The sequence below is a fragment of the Carcharhinus amblyrhynchos genome, chromosome 1, assembly GCF_965287045.1.
Source record: "Carcharhinus amblyrhynchos chromosome 1, sCarAmb.v2.hapA, whole genome shotgun sequence".
Classification (NCBI taxonomy): Eukaryota; Metazoa; Chordata; class Chondrichthyes; order Carcharhiniformes; family Carcharhinidae; genus Carcharhinus; species Carcharhinus amblyrhynchos.
This window is the reverse complement of record NC_137324.1, coordinates 22,482,307-22,501,885: the sequence shown is the minus strand read 5'-3', so window position 1 is coordinate 22,501,885 and position 19,579 is coordinate 22,482,307. Positions and strand designations below refer to the sequence as shown.

Sequence of the window (19,579 nt, the reverse complement as noted above, 5' to 3'; positions counted from 1 at the left end):
ATATTGTTTTTTGTGCGCTATACCGACAAAACACAACGTTCATACAGAAGGGAACGAGAGAATGCAAATGTAGTGTCACAATCATAGCTAAGGTGCAGAGAAAGATCAATTTAGTGCAAGGCAAGTCCATTCAAAAGTCTTCCAGCATCAGGGGAAAAGCTGCTCTTGAGTCGATTGGTACGTGACCTCAGACTTTTGTATCTTTTTCCCGAAAGTAGATGGTGGAAGAGAGAATGTCCGGGGCGCGTGGGGTCCTTAATTATGCTGGCTGCTTTGCCGAGGCAGCGGAAAGTATAGACAGAGTCAATGGATGGAAGGCTGGTTTGTGTGTTGGATTGGGCTACATTCTCAATCTTTTGTAGTCCCTTGCAGTTTTGGGCAGAGCAGGAGCCACACCAAGCTGTGATATAACCAGAAAGATTGCTTTCTATGGTGCATCTTTAAAAGTTGGTGAGAGTTGTAGCTGACATGCCAAATTTCCTTAGTCTTCTGAGAAAGTAGAGGCATTGGTGGGCTTTCTTAACTATAGTGTTGGCATGGAGGGACCAGGACAGTTGTTAGTGATCTGGACATCTAAAAACTTGAAGCACTCGACCCTTTCTACTTCGCCCCCATTGATGGAGACGGGGCACGTTCTCCACTACGCTTCCTGAAGTCAATGACAATCTGTTTCGCTTTGTTGACATTGAGGGAGAGATTGTTGCTGCACCAGTTCACCAGATTCTCTATTTCATTCCTGTACTCTGTCTCGTCACTGTTTGAGATCCGACCCACTACAGTGGTGTCGTCAGCAAACTTGAAAATTGAATTGGAGGGGAATTTGGCAGATTTGTGGTGACTATTCCTGTTATATTGCTGCCCGTAGTGTGATAGGAGGAAACTTGTGTGACTCATCCATCCAGGTAGAATTTTTGATGAGGTAACCAAAACACTTCTGAGGACAATGCTGTTGACATGGATATGGACCTAAAGCAGCTTGGGGGGGGGGGGGGGGGGGGGGAGGAGAGGGGAGGTTTCAACCCCTTTTTTCAGTGGATGGGAATAGTGGAGGGGAGACTTAATGGGGTTCCTGCCATGTAATGATCTAGACTAGAGAACAATTTCAAAATTTTCAGATGGCATAAAGGTTACAAATATTGTGAACTGTGAGGAGGCCAGTGGTAGACTTCAAGAGAATGGGCAAACAGCATTCAGATACAACTCAACTCTGAGAAATGTGAAGTGACATATTTTGGGAGAAAAAAGTGAGGAGAGGCAGGAGAAAATAAAAGGTGTGGAGGAACAGGTGAACTGAGAGTATATGCGCACAAATCATAAGACCTCAGAAAACACCCGATCAGCCTCAACCGAAGTATTGCCCGGAATTTTCCGCTGGTGGCATCTCCCAGTCCCACTAATGATGAACCCTTGTCATGGGTTTCTTGGCAGTAGGTTGCCTACAATGGAAAGCCCCGTGGACAAAGGCAGGACCAGAAGATTCCACTGCCAGCTACCTCTGCCACCATGAAACATGCCACGGGCGGTGGGGGGTTGCGGGAAATCCCAACAAATGTATCCAACTCTGAACACTTTAGGAAGGGTGTGAAGTCTTTAGAGCGGGTCCAAGAACGTTTCCAGGTATGAGGGACTTTAGTTACTTGGATGGATTGAAGAAGTAAGTTGGGACTATTCTCCTTCGAGAAGAAGAGGATGAAAGGAGGTTTCAGAGAAATATTCAAAATCATGATGCGTCCAGACAGATAGAACAAAGCATTGCGAATCGGAGGACTCCAATGGCAAAAAAGAACCAGAAGCAACATGAGAATCTTTTATATGTAGCGAATGGTTAGGACGAGGAGTGAGTGTGGTGGAGGCAGATTCAATCAGGACTTTCAAAAGGGACTTGGATAAGTACCAGCAGGGCTGCAGGGGAAGAGTGGAACAGGACTGCCAGTCTGATGATGGGTCATCCAGACTCGAAACGTTGGCTCTATTCTCTCCCCACAGATACTGTCAGACCTGCTCAGACGTTCCAGCATTTTCTGTTTTTGGAATAGGACTATCTATGTTTCTCTTGCAGAGAACCAGCATGGACATGATGGGTTAAAGGGCCTCCTTTTGTGCCATATTATGGATGCTAGGAACGTAATAAAAGAAATAGGCCATTCATCCCCTTGAGCCTATTCTGACCTTCAACGAGATCATGACTAATCTAAGCCATTTTGCTCCCTCGTACATGTTCCACCATTCAGTGAGATCATGGCTAGTTTGTAACACAGCTCCTTTTACCTGCTTTTGCTTTATCTCCCTCGAGACCCATTGCCTATCCTCTCCTCACAAACACTATTTGTTGGCATTGTTGCTGTGAAATCAATCATGACCTCTGAATGCAGCTGCAATTTTTAGTGGAACAAATACCTCATTCACTTTAACGTACCTCCAGGGTCAAGGTTTTATCGCCCATTTAAACGTACAGCAGCTAAATCACTCTCTCTTCATTCCCAATATAAAAATGTGTTGAATAGTGTAGAAAGCTCAATTAATGTGGGCAATGCTTTCCATCAAATCACCCAGTTTGAATTTGTTACTGTGAGAAAGGTTCAAAAGTTGAATGGGGTGAGGGACACTGTGGTGTCATTGCTCTTGTTCCATTACTATGACCACTCGCTAGAATCTCTGCACCATGCCACTAAATGGGGGAATGGGAGAAAAACTTGGAAAAGAGGAAATTTTATTCCAATGCGGAAAATCCATAGAACCCCTGGAAGAACATAGAACCCTACAGTGCAGAAAGAGGCCCTTCGGCCCATCGAGTCTGCACCGACCACAATCCCACCCAGGCCCTACCCCCCATATCCCTACATATCATACCCATTAATCCCTCTAACCTACACATCTCAGAACACTAAGGAGCAATTTTAGCATGGCCAATCAACCTAACTTGCACATCTTTGGACTGTGGGAGGAATCCGGAGCACCCGGAGGAAACCCATGCAGACACGAGGAGAATGTGCAAGCTCCACACAGACAGTGACCCGAGCCGGGAATCGAACCCAGGTCCCTGGAGCTGTGAAGCAGCAGTGCTAACCGCTGTGCTACCGTGCTGCCTAGAAGACCATTTTGTGCGAAAGAAGGCCATTCTGCCCATTGCACCGATACTCCGATGGAGCATCTTGCCACACTCACCCACCACCCCCCCCATCCCTGTAACTCCACACATTTACCATCGCTAATCCATCTTACCTGCACATTTAGGGACATTAAGGGGAAATATGGCATGGCCAATTCTTGGATTGTGGGAGCACCTGGGGGAAATGGCAAGGTGGCACAATGGTAGTCACTGCTGCCTCACAGCGCCAGGGACCCAGGTTCAATTCCCGGCTTGGATTGCTGTCTGTGTGGAGTTTGCACATTCTCCCCACGTCTGTAAGGGGTTTCCTCCGGGTGCTCTGGTTTCCTACTACGGTCCAAAAATGTGTAGGTTAGGTAGATTGGCCATGCTAAATTGCCCCTTAGTGTCGGGGGGGCCCTAACTAGGATGAATGCATGGAGTTATGGAGATAGGGCCTGGGTGGGATTGTGGTCCATGCAAACACAATGGGCCGAATGCCTCCTTCAGCACTGTAGGATTCTATGATCCTATGAAATCCAGGCAGACACAGGGAAAACTGAAAAACTCCGCACAGCCAGTCACCCAAAGCTGGAATTGAACCCTGGTCCCTGGTGGTGTGAGGCAGCAGTGCTAACCACTGTGCCACCTCCAAAAGGAAATAGAGGATGTTGGAATACTCAGCGGCTCAGACAGGGATACAGAGTTAATCCTCCTCGGACCCCTGATGGATATGGGAAAGGTTTGGACAAGGGGGTTAAAATTCTGAAAATTGTGATCTCGCCTGCAACCTGAGCATTATCCTAGCCACTATAATCAGACAACCATTCTGGTCCTGCCCCCATTCAAAACAGGCGTGGGTTATATTAAGTTTTAAAAAGCACAGCCTGATGGGGATTCCCGATGGCGGGAGGCCAGTGCTGGGACTTCCCTAAAGAATGGAAAGTGGGAGATTTCCCAAAGATTGGAACCTTACAGGAATGGGGTGGGGCGTGTGTTCGGAGACAGGTCTTGCCAGTTTCCTGGTAGCAATCACATGGAGAGGGGAGCTGACTAAACTAGAAGAGGCTTAGACAAATCTTGGAGCTCCCCGGCAGAGGAAGGGTGCTTCCCCCCAGTGCCCATCCAAAACCCCTCAGGAAACCCTGAAGCCTAGCCCAGCCTGAGTTCCCTCACCGTTGGGAATTATCCATCAACAGCGTAGCCTTGATTGAAGTCTCACAAAACAACAACCTACCCCCTCGTCTCACTACAATCTGAGGGTGCCCCATTCCCAATCTCCGCTCCCTTCCTCCCCCCACTTCAACCAAAGATCATGGACCACTCTTATCGGACCAGGTGACCACTATAGTCCAGGAGTTGGGAGGGCCCCGATAGCCAAGAATTTCCAGTGATTTATATCAATGAAGACCTGCCAGTAAGACCCCTCCCCCCAAACATGGATATCACACTCCCTCACCGACATGGGTATCACACCCTTCACCCCACAGGGATATAACAACCCCTCCCCATACATGGATATCACACCCTCTCCCCCCACACAGATATCACACCCCCTCCCCCTACATGGATATCACACCATCTCCCCCAACACAGATATCACACCCCCTCCGTACCACATGGATATCACACCCCCTCCCCCTACATGGATATCACACCATCTCCCCCAACACAGATATCACACCCCCTCCGTACCACAGGGATCTCACACCCCCTGCCCCTACATGGATATCACACCATCTCCCCCAACACAGGTATCACACCCCCTCCGTACCACATGGATATCACACCCCCTGCCCCTACATGGATATCACACCCTCTCCCCCAACACAGATATCACACCCCCTCCGTACCACAGGGATCTCACACCCCCTCCCCCTACATGGATATCACACCCTCTCCCCCAACACAGATATCACACCCCCTCCGTACCACATGGATGTCACACCCTCTCTGTATCACATGGATATCACACCCCAGATGATACAAAGATATGTAGAGGGACAGGTAGTATTGAGGAAACAGGGGCTGCAGAAGGACTTGGACAGGCTACGAGAGTGGGCAAAGAAGTGGCAGATGGAATACAATGTGGAAAGGTGTGAGGTTATGCACTTTGGAAGGCGGAATGGAGGCATAGACTATTTTCTGAATGGGAAAATGTTTAGGAAATCAGAAACACAAAGGGACTTGGGAGTCATTGTTCAAGATTCTCTTAAGGTTAACGTGCAGGTTCAGTTGGCAGTTAGGAAGGCAAATGCAATGTTAGCATTCATATCAAGAAGGCTAGAATACAAGATCAGGGATGTACTTCTGAGGCTGTATAAGGTTCTGGTCAGACCCCATTTGGAATATTGTGGGCAGTTTTGGGCCGGTCTTGGAAAGGGTCCGGAGGAGGTTCACAAGAATGATCCCTGTTGAATGCAGAATGGTTGAAGACTCTGGGTCTGTACCTGTTGGAGTTTAGAAGGGTGTGGGGCGATCTTATTGAAACTTACAGGATACTGCGAGGCCTGGATAGAGTTGTTGTGGAGAGGATGTTTTCATTGGTAGGAAAAATTACAACCAGAGGGCAGAACCTCAGGCTGAAGGGATGATCCTTTAAACAGAGGAGGAATTTCTTCAGCCGAGATCAGTGAATCTGTGGAACTCTTTGCTGCAGAAGGCTGTGGAGGCCAGGTTATAGAGTATCTATAAGATCATTGTAACAAAATTGAATTCCTTCTGACTCTTAATTTCCCAAGAGAATGGAGCTGGGTGTTCATCCTACCATATAATATCCTCCTCGCCGAAGTGGCCAGTCTGGAGCTTCAGTCTGGGGTAACAGACCGCCTCCTACTCACTGGCTGTGGTGCAGGTTGTACCGGTTGCGGATCTGGGGGTCCACCATCAAGTTGTCAATGATCTCCCAGGTAGACAGGTTCTTGATTAATAAGGGGAATCAGGGGTAATGGGGAAAAGGCAGAAGAATGGGGATAAGAAAATATCAGCCAGGATTGAATGGCAGAGCAGACCCAATGGGCCGAGCGGCCTAATTCTGCTCCTTTGTCTTATGATCTTATGGTTTTATGGAAATGCCAAAGGATGACCCCAAGATTCCCAGCTCGTGAGCCCCTGCCATTCCCTTTCCCAGCCTGCAGCCAGTCATCCTGCCAGAATGCACGGCTGCTGGACAAGGAATGGCTGGAAGGAATTCTAATGAGATCCTGCCATCAAATTCAGCAGGTCCTCCACGTGGGCAGCCTTGTCAGGACCCCCCATCCCTCACCCCCATCTCTGCCCTGAGTATCAGGCCTCCGAGCTGCCCACTCTTCTCCTGTCTGCACAGAGATGCTGCCTGATCTTCTGAATGTTTGCTGGATATTTCTATTCTTATTTCTGACTCCCTGCAACCACGCAATCTCATTGCTATTTTAAAGGGAACCAAAGTATTGTGTTTGTGCTCAAACAGAAAGTAAAACCCTTCGATCTTTCCGTTTCTCAAATTACAAAAACGTTTTCTTGTTTTCAGTCAACCAATCTAATTAAGATTCTTCCAGTTCCTGGTGTGGCAAAAGATTATAGGGGATGAGCAATTCTTTAGAGCAAGCTGTTTACAGGAATGCACTGAGTGAAAGGTGGGTGGACACAGATTTAATGGTAACTTCTAAAAGGGTATTGGATATATACTTGGTAAGGAAACATTTACAGGGCAATGGGGGAAGAGCAGGGGAGCGGGACTAGTCTGTTAGAAAATGCCAGCACACATGTAATGGGGATAGGCTAGGGAAGAGGGCCTGGGTAAGATCCTGTGCCAGAGAGTGGGTACAGGCTCGATGGGCCGAATGTTCTCTTCTATATGGTGGCGTGGTGGCACAGTGGTTAGCACTGCTGCCTCACAGCGTCAGGGACCTGGTTCAATTCCGGCCTCAGGTGAGTGTTTGTGTGGAGTTTGCACATTCTCCCCTCTTGGTGCTCCGGTTTCCTCCCAAGATGTGCATGTTGGGTGGATTGGCCATGTTAAATTGCCCCATAGTGTCCCAAGATATGTAGGTTAGGGGGATTAACTGTGGTAAAATGTGTGGGGCTACAGGGATAGGGTGGGGAAAGGGCCTGAGTAAGGTACTCTGTTAGAAAGCTGGCGCAGATTGAATGGGCCGAAAGGCCTCTTCTGCACCTTAGCGATTCTGTGATTCTATTCTATGAGTCTATGTGATGAGCTGAATGGTCTCCTTCTGGGAAATTGAGTATAAAAGTAGGATGATCTTGCTACAACTGTGAGACCACAACTAACGTACGCCATGTACCTTACTTAAGCAGGGACATACAAGCATTGGAGACAGTTCAGAGAAGGGTCATTGGACCGATTCCTGGGATAAAGGGATTGTTTTCTGTGGTAAGAGTACAAGTTGGGCCTGTATTTGTTGGAGTTGAGAAGACTGAAAGATAATCTTGTTGATATGTATAAGATTCTGAGGAGGGTTGACAGGGTCACTGCTAAGAGGATATTTTCCTTTGTGGGATAGTCTAGAACAATTTCAGAATAAGGGATCACTCATTTGAGACAGAAATGAGGAATTTCTTCTCTTAGACAGTCATTGATGTTCGGAGTTTTCTCCCCCTTCAAGTGACCAATGAAGGCCATTGAATTTATTCAACTTTGAGATTTTTTGATCAGAATGAAATCAAGTGTTTTATGGCAGCCAGAAAAGTGGAGTTAAGACCTCAAGCTATGATCCTATTGACTGACTGAGGTGCCTGGAAGAGTTGAATGGCCACACTTATCTTTTATTTATTCATTTGCGACTCATGGGCATCACTGGCAGGCCAGTATTTGTTGCCCATCCCTAGTTGCCCTTGTCCAGAAGGCAGTTAAGAGTCAACCACATTGTTGTGGTTCTGGAGTCACATATTGGCCAGACCAGGTAAGGACGGCAGATTTCCTTTCCCTACAGGAAATTAGTGAACCTGATGGGTTTTTCCGACAATCAGCAATAGTTTCATGGTCATCAGTAGATTCTTAATTCTAGTTTTTTTTAAAATTTAATTCACATTTCACCATCTGCTGTGGTGGGATTCGAACCCCGCTCCCCAGAACATCAGCTGAATTTCTGGATTAATAGTCTAGTGATAAAATCACTCGGCTATTGACTCCCTCTTATGTGTTGTATGGTTCTGAGAGTGTGTTGTGAATGACGATGTGATTCTGCACATCATATGCTGGGAATTATGAACAAAGTTTATTTATCCATTCAAGGGATGTGGGCATCACTGTTTAGATTGGCACTTATTGCCCATGCCTATTTGCCCTTCAGAAGGCCATGGTCAGCTGCCTTTTTGAACTGTTGCAGTCCCTGGGGAATTTGGACATCCACAGGGTGTTAGGGCGGGTATTCGAGGATTTGGACCCAGCGTCAGTGAAGGAATGGGGACAATATATTTCCAAGTTAGTGTGGTGGGCGATTCGGAGGGGAACTTGCAGGTGGTGATGTTCCCAGGTATCTGCTGATGAAATTTGAATGCAATAAAAAATAACTACCTGGGATTAAGGATGACCATGAAACGATTGTCGATTGTCAGAAAAACCCATGTGGTTCACAAATATCCTTCAGAGAAGGAAATCTGCTATCCTTACCTGGTATCTATCCTTCTAGGTGGTAGAGATCATGGGGTGGGAAGGTGCTGTTGAAGGAGTTTCCACAGTACATATTGTAGATGGGACACATTGCTGTCACTGTGTGCGGGTGGTGAAGAGTGAATGATATAGGTGGTGGAGAGAGGGCTGATCAAGGGGCTGCTTGGTCCTGGAAGGTGCCGAGAGTCCCCCTGAATGCAGGAGGGAAAAGGACAGTTCGGACTAGTACTCTTGTTTCCCCACTTTACAAGTTGCTTTCTTTCTGGGAAGTCAATGGAAAGTCGGGACAGGATGGTTACAAAAATCTAATAAACTGATTTGATTTATTATTCTCAGATGTATTAGTATACAGTGAAAAGTATGGTTTCTTGCGCACTATATGGACAAAGGTACAGAGCGAAGGGAAGGAGAGGGTGCAGAATGTGGTGTTATGACATAGCTAGGGTGTAGAGAAAGATCAGCTTAATGAGAGGTAAATCCATTCAAAAGTCTGACAGCAGCAGAGAAGAAGCTGTCCTTCAGTCAGTTGGCATGTGATCTCAGACTTTTGTATCTTTTTCCTCATGTGGAAGAGAGAATGTCCTGGCTGCGTGGGGTCCTTAATTGTTCTGGCTGTTTTTCCGAGGCAGCAGGAAGTAGAATTCTAAAATCATAGAATCCTACAGTGCAGAAGGAGGCCATTCAGCCCATCCAGTCTGCACTCCCACAAAGTGTAGACAGAGTGAATGGATGGGAGGCTGGTTTGCGTGATGGACTGGGCTTCCTTCAGGACCCTTAGCTAGAAGCGGCAGTAATGAAATGGTTAAATCAGGAGACTGGCTCTGAGCTTTGGTGATTCAAAGAAGGAGGGACAATGACAGGACCGGAGCTTTTTTCAGATGGTGCGGGGGAGGTAACAGTTTTACTGGGTTGGTTGGGGCTGTTGTTCAGAACTCAGGGGCACCCCAGTAAATAAACGGAGAAACAAGGCTGAGAGGTTGTGGAAACCCAATAGGCTGAAAGTGAGCAGAGTGTGCAGAGTGAAGGAGGGACCGAGGGGATCGGATGTCTGTGTACAGGTGACTCACTGTTCTCAGTGCGGGAGCTGTTTCGGTGAAGTCTGGAGGAGAGTCAGAGTGCGGAATGCATTCCTCAAAGTGAGCTGTATTTTACCCTCACTCCGGCTGTGTGAAGATGCGGCAGGTACTGGCAATGTGCACCTCTCGCTGGCTCCTAATGTGCTTTCTGATCTGTGTCGAGCAGCGAGGGTGAATCTTAAAGCTGCGTTACTGATATTTGCGGACCATACCGAGTGGGCTATTTATATGTGTGCTCCCATCACCCCTGTGCTGTGTCCCGAACCCATTTCTCTTTTTAATAATCTAAATTAATCACTCATTTCAGCGATGGCTCAGGGGAGATGAACAGCACCCCGGGACCATTGTAGGAGTGACAAATAAAAGAGAAATTCGCTCACTCAGGAGCAGAGTGACTCCATTACCCTTCAGAATGAGGACAGGCATTGCACCAAATCCAGATCAGGCTGAAGGTAAATATTGTTAGAAATTGAAAAGTTTAGAGCTTGTTTTTTAATTAAAGGAAGGCTGAGAGGTTTGATAGAGGTGTTCAAAATCACCAGGGGCCTGGACAGATTAAATAGGACACAGTGGTTAGCACTGCTGCCTCACAGTGCTAGGGAGCTGGGTTCGATTCCCGGCTTGGGTCACTATCTGTGTGGAGTTTACACATTCTCCCCGTGTCTGCATGGGTTTCCTCCAGGTGCTCTGGTTTCCTCCCACAGTCTGAAAGACGTGCTGGTTAGGTGCATTGGCCATGCTAAATTCTCCCTCAATATACCCAAACAGGTGCCAGAGTGTGTCGACTAGGGGATTTTCACAGTAACTTCACTGCAGTATTAATGTAAGCCTACTTTTGACACTAATGAATAAACTTTAACACTTGTGCAAGGATCGTGTATGAGAGGATTTAAAGATATTGGCAAAATGAAGGAGAAGCGATTAAGAGGGAAATAACTTTCTCACACAGTGAGTGGTTAGGGTCTGGAATACACAGACAGAGGGAATGTGGTGGAGGTAGCTTCAATCTTAGAATCATAGAATCCCTACAATGCACAGACTCCATTGAGTCTGCATTGACTCTCTGATAGAGCATCTTACCCAGGCTCTATCCCCATAACCCCACACTTTTACCATGGCTAATCCATCTAGCCTACACATCTTGGGATTCTAAAGGCAATTTAGCATGGCCAATCCACCTAACTCACACATCTTTGGACTGTGGGAGGAACCTGGAGCACCCAGAGGAAACCCACACAGACACGGGGACAATGTGCAAACTCCACACAGACAGCCAGTTACCCAAGGCTGGAACTGAACCCAGGTCCCAGGCGCGGTGAAGCAGCTGTGCTAACCAGTGTGCCAACGTGCCATCCATCAAAGCGTTTTCTGAAAAGGAAGAATGTGCAGGTTAACAGGAAGAAAGTGGGAGATTGGCACTAGGTGAGTTGTTCATTTGGAGAGCTAGTATGGATGCGATGGGAAAATGGCCTCCTTGTGCACTGTAGCAATTCTGTGATTCTGTGGTAAGCAGTTGCAAATAGATGTAACAACCACACAAGCAGAATAGGAAGCCATGATCCACTTGTACATTTTGTACTTAAATTGATGTTTGAGCAGCAATGGTTTTCATATTTCTGATGTAGCCACAGTTAGAGATTTGCATTCAAAAATTGCTTTAGGATGGCCCAAAGAACTTTGCAGCCAATGAAATACAAAGTATACTGACTCTTGTAATGTCAGAACCACAGTGACCACTTAGCTGTTTATGGGAGTGAGTAGTGTACAATTTAATAAATGACCATCTTGATTTTATTGTAATGAAGTTGGTTGAAGAATAATTGTTGGCCAGGACACTGGGGAGACCTTTACTGCTCATCTTCAACAGGGTAAAGAGGGCCTTGCTTTATCTTCTCATCCGTAAGATGTTGCAGTTGAATGCCATCCTAGCTGATGGGCATAAGTATCTGGAAAGGGGCTGTTTCTTTTGGCTGGAGAGTCTACAACTGGGGTAATTGGTGGTGGGGGGGAGGTGCGGGGGGGGTTAGTGGTGGTGGGGGGGGGGCATATTCTTTGGATGAGGTGTCTGCCTTTAAGACTGAAAGAGAGTTTTTTTCTCAGAGGGTTATGAATCTTTGGAATTCTGTACTCCAGAGCATGGCGCATGCTCCACCATTGAGTATTTCCAGGGTTGAGATTGAGAAATGCATGAACGTCAAGGGATCAAGGGTGGTGAAGTGGAGGTGAGGTCAATGATCAGTCATGGTATTGCTGAATGGAGTGGCAGTCATTAATGGCTGTATGACCCACCTCTGCTCCTGTTTCTGTACAGCCTATCCCTGCTCCTATTTCTGTAGTCCACAACCTTCTGACTCAGGAATGCGAGTACTCCCCACTGACAGTGGTTGAACTTTGACCCTGTGTCAGGTTTGGCTTTCAAGAGGTTGTCTGATGGTTGCGATGGTCAAAGAATCTAAACCGTGCCCGAGAGTCAGTATCACAGGTGGAGGGCGGGCCTGCAGCTGCTGAAGGAAGTTCTGTCGAGGGGTTGAGGTGTCTTCTTCTGATTTCACAAAGAGGTGGTCAGACTGTGATGGGCTGTGGATCAAGGGAACAGCTAGCTAATTTTTGAAAGAACGTTCCTGTTCTCCTGGAATCATCAGGAATGATTTCCTTACATCACCAGGCTTCCTTGCATTGCTACACCCATCAACTCATTTTTTCTTTATTCATTGGATGTGGGTGCCATTGTCTGAGCCAGGTATTTATTGCTCATGAACAGAGGACATTTAAGAGTTGACCACAATACTGTGGCTCTGGAGTATAGAGTCTCATGTAGGCCAGACCAAGTAAGGTCAGCAGATTTCCTTCACTGAGGGACATTACCAGATTGTTTTTTTTCACAATGGTTCATGGTCAGAATTAATTCCTGATTCTTACCATCTGCCATGGTTGGATTTGAAGCTGAAGCTCTAGAACATTACAAGCAGCACCATGGCAAAGTGGTTAGCACAGCTCCAGGACCCAGGTTCGATTCCCAGCTTGGGACACTGTGTGGAATAGGCACATTCTCCCCAAATCTGTGTGGGTTTCCTCTGAATGCTCCAGTTTCTTCCCATAGTCCAAAGATGTGTGGGTTAGGTAGCTTGGCTAGATTGTCCTTTAGTGTCAGGGGGACTAGCACAGGGTTATAGGGATAGGGCCTGGGTGGGATTGTGGTTTGTGCAGACTGGATAGCCAAATGGCCTCCTTCTGCACTGTAGGATTCTATGATTCTACCTGTGTTCCCTGGCTCTCTGAATTACCAGGTCCAAGAGCACTACACCGCCACCTCCCCACTGGAATGGCTGTTAAGCAATAATGCTCTTCATACAATGGCATGGGACCTGGCAAGTTACCTGTGTTTGTAGAGTGCTGATTGATAGGAAGTGGTTCATGTGTCCCAGCTAAATAGTGCAGTTTATTTTTAGTGATACTGAGTAAGCGGTTAGGGGTAGGAGGCTTGAACATCAAAGTCAAACAATGTTGCTTGCACCTGCTCATAGTTCCTCCTGACATCAATTCTCTCGGAACTCAAGGCATCGTCACGTCCCCCATTCCCTGCCATCCTCAGTGGGGTAAGCGGTGGGGGGTTGCGATAGTTTTTGGATGAATTGTCTGCCTTTAGGACTGAAAGGAGATTTTATTTTCTCAGAGGGTTGTGAATCTTTGGAATTCTGTACCCCAGAGAATGGTGTGTGCTCCGTCATTGACTATATCCAGAGTTGAGATTGAGAGATGTGTGAACGTCGAGGGATATGGGGATGAGATGGTGAAGTGGAGTTGAGGTCAATGATCAGCCATGGTCTTGCTGAATGGAGGGGCAGTCATTAGTGGCACTGCACCCTCCATCCCCAGACCTTGCTACCTGATTTTGGGCCTGAGTCGAGCATCTTATTTCCCGATTGCCGGATGGGAGCATTGATTTGGAGAATTGTGTATCAAGGTTGTCATTAAAATTAATGATTGGAACGCTGGGGGTTCCATAGGTCAGATGCACTGAAACCCACATCCAAGTTAATCCACATTAGCACTCAGTGTGGCTTTGTGCTAGGAATGTAGCCTGACCAAATTCATCCCCGTATGTCAGGTACTGACTTCAGGAAAAGCTAGTTGTGCTGGACATTTGATGACTCACAATCTTAAAATCTGATGAAGAGTTGGCATCAGTTTAGGTGAAACTTGTATCAAACCTTGGTGAGACCAAAGAGTGCTTCTGACAGTTCCAGAGGCACTGGAGACATTGGAACTGAAGGATTATATTGCACAGGAAAGACTGAAGAGATTTTCTCTTTAAAGTCTTCAACATGACCTACGAGAGGGCACAGATTTAAGGTGCAGGGAAGCAAGTACAGAGGTGATGTTAGGGCTAGGTTTTTCACTCAGAGGGTGGTGAGTGAATGGAATCGGCTGCTGTCAGTGGTGGTGGAAGCGAACTCGCTGGGGTCTTTTAAAAGACTTCTGGATGAGTATATGGGATTTAATGGGATTGGGGGTTATAGATAGGTCTATGGATTGGTAGGTATTGATGTGATCGGCGCAACTTGTGGGCCGAAGGGCCTGTTTGTGCTGTAGTGTTCTATGTTCTATGTTCTATGTTCTATGACCTGGTAAAGGTATTCAAAGTTATAAAGGATTTGATAGGTAGACATAGCGATGATGCTTCCACTTGTGGGGGAGACTAAATCTGGAGCCTGTAAATATCAGATCATCACCAATAAGTGCAAAAAGAAATTCAGGAGAAATGTCTTCATCCAAGGAGTGAGGAAACCAGCAAAGATGCTTCAAGGGAAAGCTAAATAAACTCACAAGGGAGAGATGTCTAGAAGTTTATGTTGGTGGGGTTGGATTGATAAGGGTTGGGAAAAGTCTTGTGTGGAATACGAGACTCAAGGCCGTCTCACAGCATTGTAAACCCTCATTGTTCTGGATAGTGACAATAGCTGAAAGCTTGTCATGTAAACAGAGCATTGTTGTCCCTTCTTCATAATGTAAACAGCATTTCTTGGACTAATTAAGGGAAGGTTTCATTGTATAAACTTTCCCAGTATAACCGTTTTTCAATTACAACCCTGGTTTTATCATCCTTGTTTTGACTTTTTATAAAACTAATTCTGTACCGGATTGTTGGCATCACTAGCCAGCCCAGCATTTATTGCTCTTGAAAGGTAACAGTACACCAATAGTCATTTGATTTCCAGAATGACTCCTTTCCCCAGGTATATTGCTCATCCCATTCTGGGCTATTTAGATGAGATCTGCAGATGCACCATAGAAAGCATTCTCTCTGGTTGTATCACAGCTTGGAATGGCTCCTGCTCTGCCCAAGACCACAAGAAACTACAGAGGGTCGTGAATGAAGCCCAGTCCATCACACAAATCAACCTCCCATCCATTGACTCTGTCTACACTTCTCGCTATCTCGAAAGAGCAGTCAGCATAATCAAGGACCCCACGCACCCAGACATTTTCTCTTCCACCTTCTTCCGTTAGACAAAGATACAAAAGTTTGAAATCACAAACCAACCAGCTCAAGAACAGCTTCTTTCCTGCTGCTATCAGACTTTTGAATGGGCCTCCCTTGCATTAAGCTGATCTTTCTCTACACCCTAGTTATGGCTGTAACACTACATTCTGCACTCTCTCATTTCCTTCTCTATGAATGGTTTGCTTTGTCTGTATAGCGCACAAGAAGCAGTGCTTTTCGCTGTATGTTAGTACATGTGACAATAAATCAAATCACATCAAATCCCAGTCTTGGCTCTGTGCTGAGGTGGCTGGCCTCAGGCTGAGTGCTGAACAAAGGTACAGGCATGGTCATTCAGCCGCCACCACCACCCCCCACCCACCCGCCAACTCTTTTCCACCATTATTGAGATTGTGGCTGATCGGCAGCCCAACAACATGTGCCCATATTATCCCAATTTCTTTAATCCCTTTGGTTAACAAAAATTGATCTTTTAAAAGGGTGGCACAGTGGTCAGCACTGCTGCCTCACAGCATCAGGGACCCGGATTCAATTCCAACCTTGGGTGACTGACTGTGCAGTGTTTGCACATTGTCCCTGTGTCTGCGTGGGTTTCCTCTGGGTGCATTGGTTTCCTCCCACAGTCCAAAGATGTGCAGGATAGGTCACAATAAATTGCCCCTTCGTGTTCCAAGATGTGTAGATTGGGAGGATTAATGGAGCAATACATGGGGTTACGGAGATAGGATCTGGGTAAGAGGCTCCCAAGAGAATCAGTGCAGACCTGATGGGCCAAATGGCCTGCTTCTGCACTGTAGGGATTCTATTCTATTCTAACAATGGACCTAATGAGCTAGAATTAGTTTTGGAGCACAAAGACTTGCTGAGGTGTTTAAAAAGGAAATCTTCCTGCCTCCTACTTCTGATTGCAATGCCCCGGGTTATGGAGACAGGTTGGCGAATGTGGGATTCAGCAGAGGATAGCATTAGGTTCCTCTCTAACAGAGCACTCCGCATCCAAGTTGACACATCGCCTAGTTTGCTAATTACTGTCAACATACACAATTAAAGGAAGAAGAAAGTACTCCCAAAGTGAACCATAAAGAGTTGGTTGGGGTGGGTGTCGGAGGAGGGCAATGGGCTGGTAAAACCACAGTGTGGGCAATTCTAGGATTTGGAGAATGAGTGGAGTCACATCCTCACTGTCCTGTCTCTCTGGTGATCTACCCAATATTCTGGGCTGGTGTTGTGGAGTTAATACTATTGCAGTTTGTACATAAACTGGAAAAAAAATCTTATTATTGAACACACTTTCAAGGCCTTGGTGCTGTGTGATATGATTCTGTTCACTGCTGTGTCCTCTTATAAATCATTTTGAATTCTTTACTTAAACAAGTTGTGTGCTTAAATTTTAGCCTTACTAAGACTTTTTTTATGAAACTATAAAAGTATCATTGCAATATTCATCCTTGGCATTTTTCCACAGCTAGACTCATCATCATCACTTCATAAGTCAGCTGCTTTATGTACATTGCACATAGGTTACTGTAGTACCTTAAATGGGTGCATGATTGGTAACTAAATGTTTTACTGTTATCACACCCCAATATTCCACTATAGAGTTGCCCCAAAACAGTAACACATTTCAAAAGGAGGGACTTTCCGTTTTGAGTGCTCATGTTAGAAGGTGCACAATTGCTCCTCAGTTTCAGGCCACCCATATGAAAACGAGGCAAGGGAAGGAGAGATTAGATGTGACCAAAGGTTTGGTCAGTGCAAAATGCTTTGAAAACATTTTAAGGGTGAGGAGAGAGGCCAGAGATATTTGGGGAGGGAAATCCAGAGAGCAGACACTGGTGACTGAAGGCTTTGCCACCAATGGTGGGCCTAAGGAGGTAGATGACGGATGGAAACAGGGCCTGTTTCCGTGCTGTATAATCTCTATTACTTTATGACTCTCTTTATAGAGGAGGATCACAAATAGAGTGCGATGTGGAATTTAAATTTGACTTGTTGGGGGAAAGAGGGTGACAGAAGCGAGATGGGCAGGCAAGACTTGACAATAAACAAGACACCTGCAGCAGGTTTTGTTCAAACTGGAATTCATGGAGATTTAAGACTAAGAGAATTGGAATAGTTGAGTCTGGAGGTGAAAAAGGCCTGAATAAGGTTTAAAGTCAGCCTTGAGAGAGGAGGTGGTTTGGTATCATCAAAGTGCATTCCAACAATGGATCAAAGGTAGGATAAGCTCTGGATATTGAGAGATGGTAAGATCGAGCAGACCTTTCTGCCTTTTGACAGATATGACAGACATATTGCCAACCTAAATGAAGGTTCGAAGGATCAATCTGTAAACTAACTTCCTTCATAATATCCTGTTTGTGAAAAGCTTCAGATAAAAATATCCAAATATTTAGGAACCAGAAAAAACAGTAGGTTAAGCAAAACTCATGTATCATTAATGAATCTTATCACCATTTGAATGACCTTTCAGATAATCTCTGAACCTCATCTCTCTTTCCAAACGTGTATATTGTCTTTTAAACTCAGTGATATTGACATTGTCATTGGATTCCCTAGTAGCCAAGTCCATAATCCCACAACTGACCCATTAGGTTCACCTGCCTTCACTTTTTCTTTCTAACTTCCTAATTTTTGGCTTGTACCCCTTGCTATTTCAACATCTTTACCACAATTAGCAAATTGTTGGGATTAACTTTTGACCATTTGTAATCTTGAATGGTTCCAATCATACCCTCTGAAAACCTCAGCTTGAAAACCACATGAAAACAAGCCCAACTTCCTAATTCCGGGGTTCTCCTGTGCCCGTTTTCTGGAGCTGGCTCATCTTTGGTCACCAGTGTTGAGGTCTATAACATTGCCCACCCCACCACTGGTGGTTGCCTCTGATGGGACCGGAATACCCTGCTGACGGGACGTGCCAGAAAATCCCTTGCTAAGATGCTGGAAATCTGCAATTATTCCTTCCGTCTGCTTGGGTGGATTTGAAAGATCCAGTGATTCTATTTGAAGAGGAGTAGTGTAACCCCAATGCCTTGGCCAACATTCCTCCCTCATTCAACGTGGAGGTTGATCAATCAATCACCAGAAAAACAAAACTGCAAGTCACGAAAATCTGAAAGGAAAGCAGAAAGTGTGGGAAGGAGCAGGGAAAAGATCGGCTCTGTGGGCATTTGTGTTGAACTCTGTGTCAGAATAATTCATGGGATCTTGATGTGTACAATTTGGCATTTGCTCGTATGACACTGACTATAACTGGCAAGAAATCGTTGTAAGAAGCCTCACAACACCAGGTTAAAGTCCAACAAATTGATTTGGAATCACGAGCTGTCGGAGCACTGCTCCTTCGTCAGGCCACTCACTGGTGTTGTGAGACTTCTTAACTGCGCCCACCCCAGTCCAGTGCCAGCAGCCCCACATTAAGGAATTCATTGACGGTGCAGCATTTCAGGAACTCCAGGAGACATGTTAAGGCACGATATAATTGCAAGTGCTTCCTTTCAAACAGACATGGCAATCGGATCCCCCCCACTCAGAGCACCAACAATTACGTCCGTCACATATTGTGTTTCTTTTTTTTACACAAAGATATTGTCCCTTTAAGAGAAAGGCAAGGCAAGCGCTGGAGTTGTATTTGATTTTTCATTTGATGATAAGGGGCTGTTAGAGCACTGAGCAGAATCCGTCTGAATGTAAGTGGGAGTGCCGGCTGCCCGCTGAGTCTGTTTACATAGTTGGTAGAGGAACAGTACTGCCAGTGCAAGTAGCCAGTCAAGCACTGCTGACAGTTTTGACATGTGTGCTGCAGAATGTCCTTTAACCCCTCCCAGCTCCTGTGTGTGTGCGCGCGAGTACATATATCTTCCTGTATTGCAGTTTGCCACTTGTACAGTGACAAGGTTAGCAGCAGGCAGTGTGGAAACCCTCCCGTAGAAAGCTCCCCGAGCTCATTACGCTCCACAACGAAGGATGAATTTGGAAACTGTACGGGCTTTTGCAAGCTTCCCAGGACGTTAATTTTCCAGTCAAAAGCTAAATGTACCAGAAGGAGACCGGAGGTATGATGTGTTCCTTTCTCCTGCAGTTTATTTTATCTTGGACGTATTTGTTGCCCGAGAGCTGAATGTGCAGCCGACTATTGATAAGGGGGCTTATTTTCATTACCAAGCTCGAGAGCCTTAAAAAGATTTTGTTCACTAAGGTTTGCAGGAGTTCTGGTGTGCACTAACTCTACAAATGCTGCACTGAATCTGTGGCTTGTGTGGGTTTTCAGCTGGCTAACCTCTAATAGATACATA

The 19,579-nt window shown here is 46.0% G+C and overlaps 1 protein-coding gene across 3 annotated transcripts in view; it reads left to right on the top strand.

The window, feature by feature from the left end:
• LOC145348863 (leucine zipper putative tumor suppressor 3-like) overlaps positions 1-19,579 on the top strand; it is a 181,299-nt gene that overhangs the window by 122,041 nt on the left and 39,679 nt on the right. Inside the window, exon 1 of one of the 3 annotated variants that reach the window (XM_080197097.1) lies at positions 9,804-9,881. The exons of 1 other annotated variant lie outside the window; for it this stretch is intronic. The gene's annotated coding sequence lies outside the window, so the exon portion shown is untranslated. Of the gene's footprint in view, positions 1-9,803; positions 9,882-19,180; positions 19,340-19,579 lie in introns of those variants that run through there. One more of the 3 variants, XM_080196920.1, reaches the window with a different exon arrangement.